At 35.7% G+C, this 8,686-nt stretch overlaps 1 pseudogene; it reads left to right on the top strand.

Annotated features, from left to right (window-relative positions):
* The first annotated feature begins 5,753 nt into the window (after positions 1-5,753).
* LOC125863762 (gibberellin 20 oxidase 1-like) lies at positions 5,754-6,987 on the top strand (annotated as a pseudogene).
* The last annotated feature ends 1,699 nt before the right edge of the window (positions 6,988-8,686 follow it).

Here is an 8,686-nt window from a genome sequence, read left to right as displayed (position 1 = left end):
AAGATCAGAGTGTGACCACGGGCATTGATGCCCCGACATATGGAGCGACTGAGCAGACAAGATCATTCTTTACCTCCCTTTCTGTTGTTTTTGTGATTTTTGTGTTTTTAGGTGCATTTGAGGACAACTGTTTTTCTTTTGTTGGTGGGGTGAGGTATTTTCATACCTACTGCTTGTGATTACATTTTGTATATATGTATTGGGTTTTGTGATTTAAACTGTGTTTTGATTCTATCTTTTGGATTTGAGCTTATTGCTCCTTGTTTTGAATGGAAATGGTCTTTGACTCATTTTGAAAATTTTGTGCCACCTTTTTTGTGTGTGATTATGGATGTTCTTATGCAAATTTAAGCATCGGTTATGATCAATACCAATGACTTAAATAATGCTCTTAATTGAAAAAAAATGAATGCACGGCTAGGATGTGGCCAAATGAAGTTGCATAGACAATGTGTGAACTTTTTGCATCTCGATGTGACTAGCCGATTATCGAATGAAGTCTCTTGTGATCAACATTGCATACTAGCTAGAAAGTGTGGAGTCTCGTTTGATATTGGTCCCAATGCCTTGTGTGATGAGCTTACTTGGAACATTGTGTGATGACACCTAGAATTTGCCACGTTGGTCCGGTCGACTAAGTGATGTAAGCTCTTGAAATGATCTTAGGCCACAAATTCAATGAGTGAAACAATTTGACAATATACCTCTTTTGTGGCCAATCTTGTGAGACGTGTGAACCTTGTTTGAACAATCGTGACGCCTCTTTATCCATTCACCCATAACTATCATGAAATGTGGTTTGTTTGAATAGCCAACTTAGGCCAAAAGCCTAATTTGGGGGTGTGGTGAAAAGAAAAGGTAAATCAAAAAGTGTGAAAAATTCCCCCTTTGAGCAATAATATTGAAAATGATGGAACCCCTCCATATAAAAAAAGAAGAGAAAAAGAAAAGAAGAAAACAAAAGAAAAAAAATGAAAATTTTGTGAAAAAAGAGTAATGACAGTTGCAAAAGAAATGGGGTATCCGGTAGTCCGTGTTAAAATGAATAATGGGGTGAATTGCGAGCATGATCAAAATGTTCAATAAAAGGAAGAAAGTGATGTTCGAACCACATTTCATGAGGGTAGCAGCCACTAAGCCTTAATGACCATACCTTTTCACTCAGCCCCGTTACAAGCATTAAAAATATCTTTTTGATCTTGAGTGAACATAAATGAATGTTGGTTGGAAAATATTGTCAAACCTATGGGTGAGGTCATTCATGTGTTCATCTTTGTGAGTGTGAGAGTAGTATGTGATTTCGAAACTATTAATTGTTAAGAAATTGTGTGTGAATATGAAATCGTCTTTGTTGTGAGGGCATTTGAGTACTTTTTTGAATTTGAACTTGCATTTGAAGCAAGTATTGTGAACTTGAGCATCTTTGATAATGGTGAGTCACAATTTGAATCTTTGAGTGCACAATTGATTATTGCATGAGTATGTTGGTCTTGTTGTGTGCATTCAGCACGAGTCTTTTGTAGCACTGTTGGAAAAATCCTTACTAAACTACTGAACTTGAGTTTTACTCGAGGACAAGAAAATGATTATGTTGGAGTTGTTGATGAGTGTGAGATTTAGACTCATTTAGGGCTTTGTTTATAAAGATTTAGTGTCCTCAAATGCTTGATTTGTGCCATAAATTGATGTTAAATCCTTGATTTTCAGGTACAGAGATTGAAGAACAAAGTAAAGACACTAACAGGCAAAAAGGAACAAAACAAACTGAAGAAATGAAGAAAGGCAAGCCTGGTGATCGCCAAGGTAACTTTGCGAATCACCGAGTAGCCCTCTGACTGCGTAAATTTCCAGTGTGTCAAGCCCTGAAGGAATAAACCAAATCAGCGACGAAAAGGAGCAGTCGGTGAATCGCCGAGTAGTTCTGTGAAGCAAATATTGATCTCCCAAAGTTACAAACCTCGAGGATGCTGAATATAAAGTGAAAAGGCGATGAAAGACGTCAAAGGGCGGCTTATTGAGTGGTTCGGCAAGCCCGACTTCGCCGAATAGCCCTTCATGGATAATTTTTGGCGACTATAAATTAGATTTTGAACATTTATTTGAGTATGAATCTTACATTTGGAGACAATCTTTAGACAATAAGAATTTAGCTTATAGTTTTTCTTAGTCTTTGAAGAACCTTAGAGATTCATTTGCAGATTTTGGAAGTGGGTTTCAAATATTCTTCAAATTTAGCATTGTAAAGCCTAAATCTCTCTTACCCAGTTGATGACTAATCGATTTGGTAATAGTTTTTACCCTTTTATGATGCTTGATTAAACCCCCAATTCTTGGGGTGTGATCATATGATTATGTGTTGAATTATTTTATGGGTATTGTTAATTACAAGTTTAAATATTGAATTAAAGTGAGTTTAATCATTAATTGTGGGTTAATTTATGAGTTGTAGTTGCAAATGCAACTCTACCTTTGTGTTCTTGGCTTGCTTGAGAGAGAGGTTTTAGAACTAAAATTATTGATTAATGATTTGTGGGTATTGGGTTGATCTGGGTTTAGCTCGAGAGAGTGAATCCTAAACTCAATCCCACCCATCTAGCTCGAAAGAGTGGATGTATTAAGGTGTGGACTGTTCTTCATTATCGTGCTTGTTGATGTTCAAAAGAAATCACTTAATTCGGGGTAGTTGTTCTAGCTATCTCCCTTATAGTCTAGCCTACTCACTGATTTTCAGTTGTTTACTAGTAGTTTCAATTACCCATATATCGACATTTACCTATAATCGATCATATCCCGAGAATCTATCTCCTTACTGTTAATTAGACTTGTTTGTGATTGCTGTGTAGTTGATAATTGCAAATCAAAACCCTCATTTGACATTCGTGTTACCCCTTTGATTTGATACGTCTTTTTCTGATAATTTCTATTCCTATGGCTGATTAGACCACGCTTGCACGTCCTAATTGAATTTAAAACACGTAATGGTCCTTGTGGGATTCGACCCTACCTCATTTAGTTGGGTTTTATACTAATTTATGTTCGTTGAACACCTAGAATTAGATGATGTATGCTTTAAACGTTAAATCAATAAGCAACACTATCATGCCCTCCCAGAATGAGTCCATCCTCAAACACCTAAAGGCAGCCTGTCTAGGGTCCATCATTTCTCACCAATCGCTGAATATGGGGCTATTGATTGAACAGGAGATGGCCATGAGGGCAAAGAAGAGACAACTTTACTCCCATTCCCAGTGTTGATCATCGAGATGTGTAGGCGGGCCCATGTTCCTCTAGATGAGAATTTCTTGGCACCTTTTCAGCCTATCCTTTTCTTGGAAGAAACTTGAACAACTTTTACCTCTTTATCCCATAACCTATAACCTTCATGAAGTATTGGTTTGTTGAACAACCAACTTAGGCCAAAAGCCTAAGTTGAGGGTGTGGTGAAAAAGAAGGAAAGCCAAGAAGTGTGAAAAATTCCCCCTTTGACGGATTGTTTTGAAAAAGATGGAGCCTCTCCATGTAAAAAAAAAAAAAGAAAAAGAGTGAAAAAGAGCAAAAATGTTGAAATACAGTGTGTGAGAATAGTAAAAAAAGGGGTGTTCGGTGATTTATGTTTAGTTGAATAATGGGGTGGATTATGAACATGTTTGAATGTGAAAGAGAAGGAGAAAAAAGTGATTTTCAGGCCATACATCATGAAGGTAGAGGTCACTAAGACTAAATGACCACACCTTTACACTCAGCGCCATTACAAGCCATAAAAAGACCTTTGTGATCTTTAGTGAGCTGAAACAAATGTTGATTGGAAAATAAGGGAAAACCTGTGGGTGGATTCATGCATGTGTTCGTCTTTTTGAGTGCGAGAGTTATATGTGATTCCGGGACTATAATTATTTGAGGAATTTTGTAGGAATGTGGAATCATCTTTGTTGTGAGGGCATTTGAGTACGTTTGTTGAGCTTGAAGTTGCATTTGAAGCAAACATTGTGAAATTGAGTACACTTGATAATGATGTGTCACCATTTTAATCTTTGAGTGCACAATTGAGCATTGTATGTGTAGTTTGAACCCTGTGTGTGCATTTATGTTGAATCTTAAGCAACAATATTTGTAGACATCCGTGTTGAACTGATTGATCTTGAGTTTTTACTTGAGGACAAACAAATGTTTATGTTGGGGTGTTGATGAGTCTGAGATTTCGACTCATTTAGGGCGTTATTTTTTATAGTTTTAGTGTCCTCAAATGCCTAATTTATGTTATAAACTGATGTTAAAGAATTAATTTTTAGGAATGTAGGCTAAGGAGCAAGGCAAGGACATTATCAGGCAAAAAGGAGCAAACAAGCTGAAGAAGTGAAGGAAAGCAATCCTAGTGATCACCAAGACCACTCGGCAAACCGCCGAGTGGCTCTTAAGCTCGCCCAATGTTCCAGCATGCCAGCCCTGGGAAGAAGTAACTTGGCAACAAAAATGGTTAGTCGACGAATCACCGAACGATTCTGCAATGGCAACCTTAATCACCTAAAGTCACAAAACCCTTCAAATTGATGGCAATTAGAAATTGGTGATGGAAGGGAGCCAAGGGCGGATCGCCGACCTGTTAGATGAGGCTTGACTTATTCTGCTCAATGGCCTTTTGTGCCAAAAATTAGGCAACTATAAATTGAAATTTAAAAGGAGAATTCAATAGTTCTGACCAGTTCTCAATTCCTAGATAATTCCCAAGTTTGAGAGTTGGAGCTTTCTCTTAGTTTTTGAGTTCCATTGTATACTTTGAACCTTTTGAGGCTCAAACTTGATAATTGCAAGTGGGTTTTTGAATTTATTCAATTTGGACCATTGTAAAGACTTGAGAACCTTTACCCAAATCATGGCTAATGTATTTGGTAACCGTCTCTCTATTTTTATGATGTGTGGTTAATACCCCAATTCTTGGGGTGTGATCATGTGTTTTATTTGTCTAATTATCTTATGGGTATTGTTGTTTAATGATGAAATTGATGTTTTAATGTGTGTTTAATCATTAGCTGTGTTTTAATCTATGAATTATAGTTGCAAATGCAATTCTAAATTTGAGTTCTTGGCTTGCTTGAGAGAGAGGTTTTGGAACCAATGCTTTTGATTAATGATTCTAGGTATTGGGTTGATATGGGTTTAGCTCAAGAGAGTGAATCCTAAACTCAATTCTACCTATCTAGCTCGAGAGAGTGGATACATTAAGGTTTGGGGTGTTTATCTTGTTAAGCATGTCGATGTTCGAGGGACATCGCCTTAACCCTAATAGTTGTTCAAGAGAAAGCTATTACACTTAAATTCCAGCCTACCCACAATATTTCAGCATATTATTGTTAAATTCCAATTAACCATATAGCGTAATTAGCTTATAAACGTTCACATCCCGAGAATTCCTCTTCATATTGTTGTTTCCCCTATTTTTGTACTTGTTGTAGCTGCTAATTGCAGTCCAAACCCCCTATCTGACATTCGTTGTCAACCCTTTTTGACTTGTTTGTATGTTTTCGATAATTTCTGTTCCTATAACCGCTTAGTCCACTTTATAGCTTCATAACTGAATTTAAACAAGTATCGCTTCCTGTGGGTTCGACCCTAACTCTTTATTGGGTTTTATACTAGTTAACGATCGTCTACACCTAGAATTGGATGTGGTGTATTTGAGACGTTAATCAACTTTTTTGGTGACCTTGCCGCTTCTCAACAAGCATCTAGGCTTGTTGGTGAAGCGTGCATGAGTCATGGTTTCTTCGAAGCTTCCTTGGAAAGAGACACTCTCTTTACGATACTCGGCTAAAGAAGGTTCATCTCACATAGTTGAGGAGTATTTCCAAAGGACATTGGGTGAAAGTTTTAAAAATCTCGGGTAAGAACAATTGATTATCTTAGTTCTCATCTTTTTCAATTTTTTGCCGTACTTTTCTTTTTCGAATGTTTCAAAAAAATATTTTTTTCCTTTTTTGGCACGACATGTTTAAGACCACTAAATTAAATGATATTGTTGTACATTTTATATATATGTTTTGTCTAAGACTACTGAATTAAAAAATCTTTCTTTAATTTCTTAAACTTTATATCAAATCAAAATTATAAAAAAAAAATGAAAGAAAAGGAGTATTTTCTATTTTTCGTTTATGTAAATGAATTAACCTTTTATCCCTTTAATTACACAGGAATGTTTTTCAAAATTATTGCAAGTCAATGAGCACACTTTCCCTTAGGATCATGGAACATTTATGGATTAGCCTAGGTGTACAGAAGAGCCCTCTTAAAGAGTTTTTCCGAAGATAATTAATCCATAATGAGACACAACTATTATCCTCCTGTGCCAGAAACCAGAGTTCACCTTAGGAACCGAGCCTCACTATGATCCAACATCATTAACCGCTCTCCATGAAGATTCTGTTAGTGGACTTCAGGTTCTTGTGGACAACGAATGGTACTCCATCCATCAAAATTTTAATGCTTTTGTGGTTAACATAGGCAACACATTTATTGTATGTACATTTACAAACTAGAAATATATAATAAGCTAATGTATTATGTATTGCATACAAATAATATAAACATAATCAGTTAAGCAAATAATACATATTTTGGTGAAAAACATTATAAGATCTTTCCATATGATGTGCAATGATATACATCATTAATTCTTAGATTTACAACTTGAATATACCATATTTGGTTTTTGTCCTTTTACGGGCCGTATCGAATGGTAGATACAAAATTTGATTGCATAGAGCAGTGGTTAACAACAAGACTACTAGAAAATCACTTGCTTTCTTTCTTTATCCAGACAAACATAAAGTGGTGAGTCCACCAACTGAATTGGTGGACTACAACAACCCTCGACTATATCCTTACTTCACTAGGCCTGCTCTCCTTGAGTTTACTAAAAAGCATCACAGAGCTGATACGAACAATCTTCATGCTTTCTCGATATGGCTTCAAGACAATAATGTAGAAGCTTAAGAGCTATACATATGAGGTTCAACATTGAAGTCCTTGGAATCTTTTGTATATATGTTGAATCATTGATTTAGAACTACAAAAATTCCTGTTGCAATGATTCTATTAAGTTAGACACCTAGTATTTAGGAGTTGATAACTAATCAACTTGGCTTTTAGTTTGTAAATACATGTCTTTTGTTAGTCAATAATATAAAGTTCTGTAGGGCAACACATAATTTATCCTTCAACTTTTCTTCCATTGTTATTTTCCTGCATTTCTTTTCTTTGAAAAACTGATAGGTGGGATCTAGAGCTATTTTTGTGAAGGGACCTTTGAGTGAAGAGATGTATTTCAAAAATAGTTTTTCATGAATAACTCATGTTGTTTTTAGTAATGAAAATTACCAATTATGAATTGGGAGAACGAAAAATTACTTGGAGGCCCTTGATCTTTAGGAAGAAAGCCGTTGAAGAGGATTATGAAATTAATCCGTTACAAAATAATCCCACCAAAGCGCAAATCAAGGGTCACAAGGAAAACAAAATCATGAAGTCCATGACGAAAGCAACTCTGTTTGTTGTTGTCTCAACAACTATTTTGAAGATAATTATATTTCTCGCATCACCAAAAGAAATTTGGAATTATCTTAAGAAAAATATGTTGGAGGTGAAGGAATTCAAGTTGCAAAGAATAAAAGACTCCAAGAAAATCGAAGAATGCTTCAACAGATTGTTTGGTATTGATAATATGGTAAAATTTCTATGCACTAGATCAGAAAAAGTAAGAGATAAATATAAACACAAGAAGCCAAAGGTTGATTCATTGAATAATTTGACTTTAGCAAAAAATCAAGAAAGTCATTCATTGGATGTGATATTAAAGACTCCCTTAATTAAGAGGAAATGGAGTGAATGCCAGAACTCTAAGAACAATCTCCCCCCAGATATTATAGAAGAGACATGTGATAACAGTCATAATAAAAAAAAGAAGGCAAAGGTTTCCGATTCCATGGGAAATGACTTCAGTAGAAGCAGAACTAGTGAAGGGACTGATGGAAAAGGTAGAGGTAAGAAGAGAGAGGGAGCCGAACAAGATCTAGATTGCACTGTGTCTCAGCATAGTGCAGATGCTGAAGATTCTGGACTAGCCTTTCTCCTTGTCTATATATGTTAGCTAGTCTTTTGCCATTGAGATGACTTTTTGTTTTCCACTATTGGGACTTGCATTTGTTCACATTAGACAACTTTGTACTCGTGACTTCTAGGTCCTAGTATTGGTTTCATTGTTTATAGTTCGAATTAGCAATAAACTTCGTCATTAACCTTTGTTAAATTGTTCATCCGGAACAAAATTTTATAATAATTTGTGACTAAATAAGAATAGAAATGGATTTTTTCGTTTAGGTATAAAATTTATCGATCGCTAATTTCTATTTTAGTAAGTTCTTATGTGAACAAGACACTTTAGAAGAGCTTGAAGTGGCTGCAACAAAAGGTTGCAAAGTAGAAAAATTCCTTTTTGAAAAATCTTGATCAACATCTGCACTAAACTGAGACACATTGTAATCTAGATCTTGTCAAACTCGTTCTCCCTTTTCCATCAGTCCATTCACTAGCTCTTCTTTAGTTGAAGCCTTTTTCAATGGAATTGGAGACCTTGCTTTCTTTTCTTTCTTACTGTGTCATCACATATCTCTTCTATAATATCTGGGGGGGGGGA

Source organism: Solanum stenotomum, chromosome 5 (genome assembly GCF_019186545.1).
Source record: "Solanum stenotomum isolate F172 chromosome 5, ASM1918654v1, whole genome shotgun sequence".
Taxonomy (NCBI): Eukaryota; Viridiplantae; Streptophyta; class Magnoliopsida; order Solanales; family Solanaceae; genus Solanum; species Solanum stenotomum.
The sequence above is the reverse complement of the archived record's forward strand: the minus strand, read 5'-3'. Positions and strand labels throughout refer to the sequence as shown.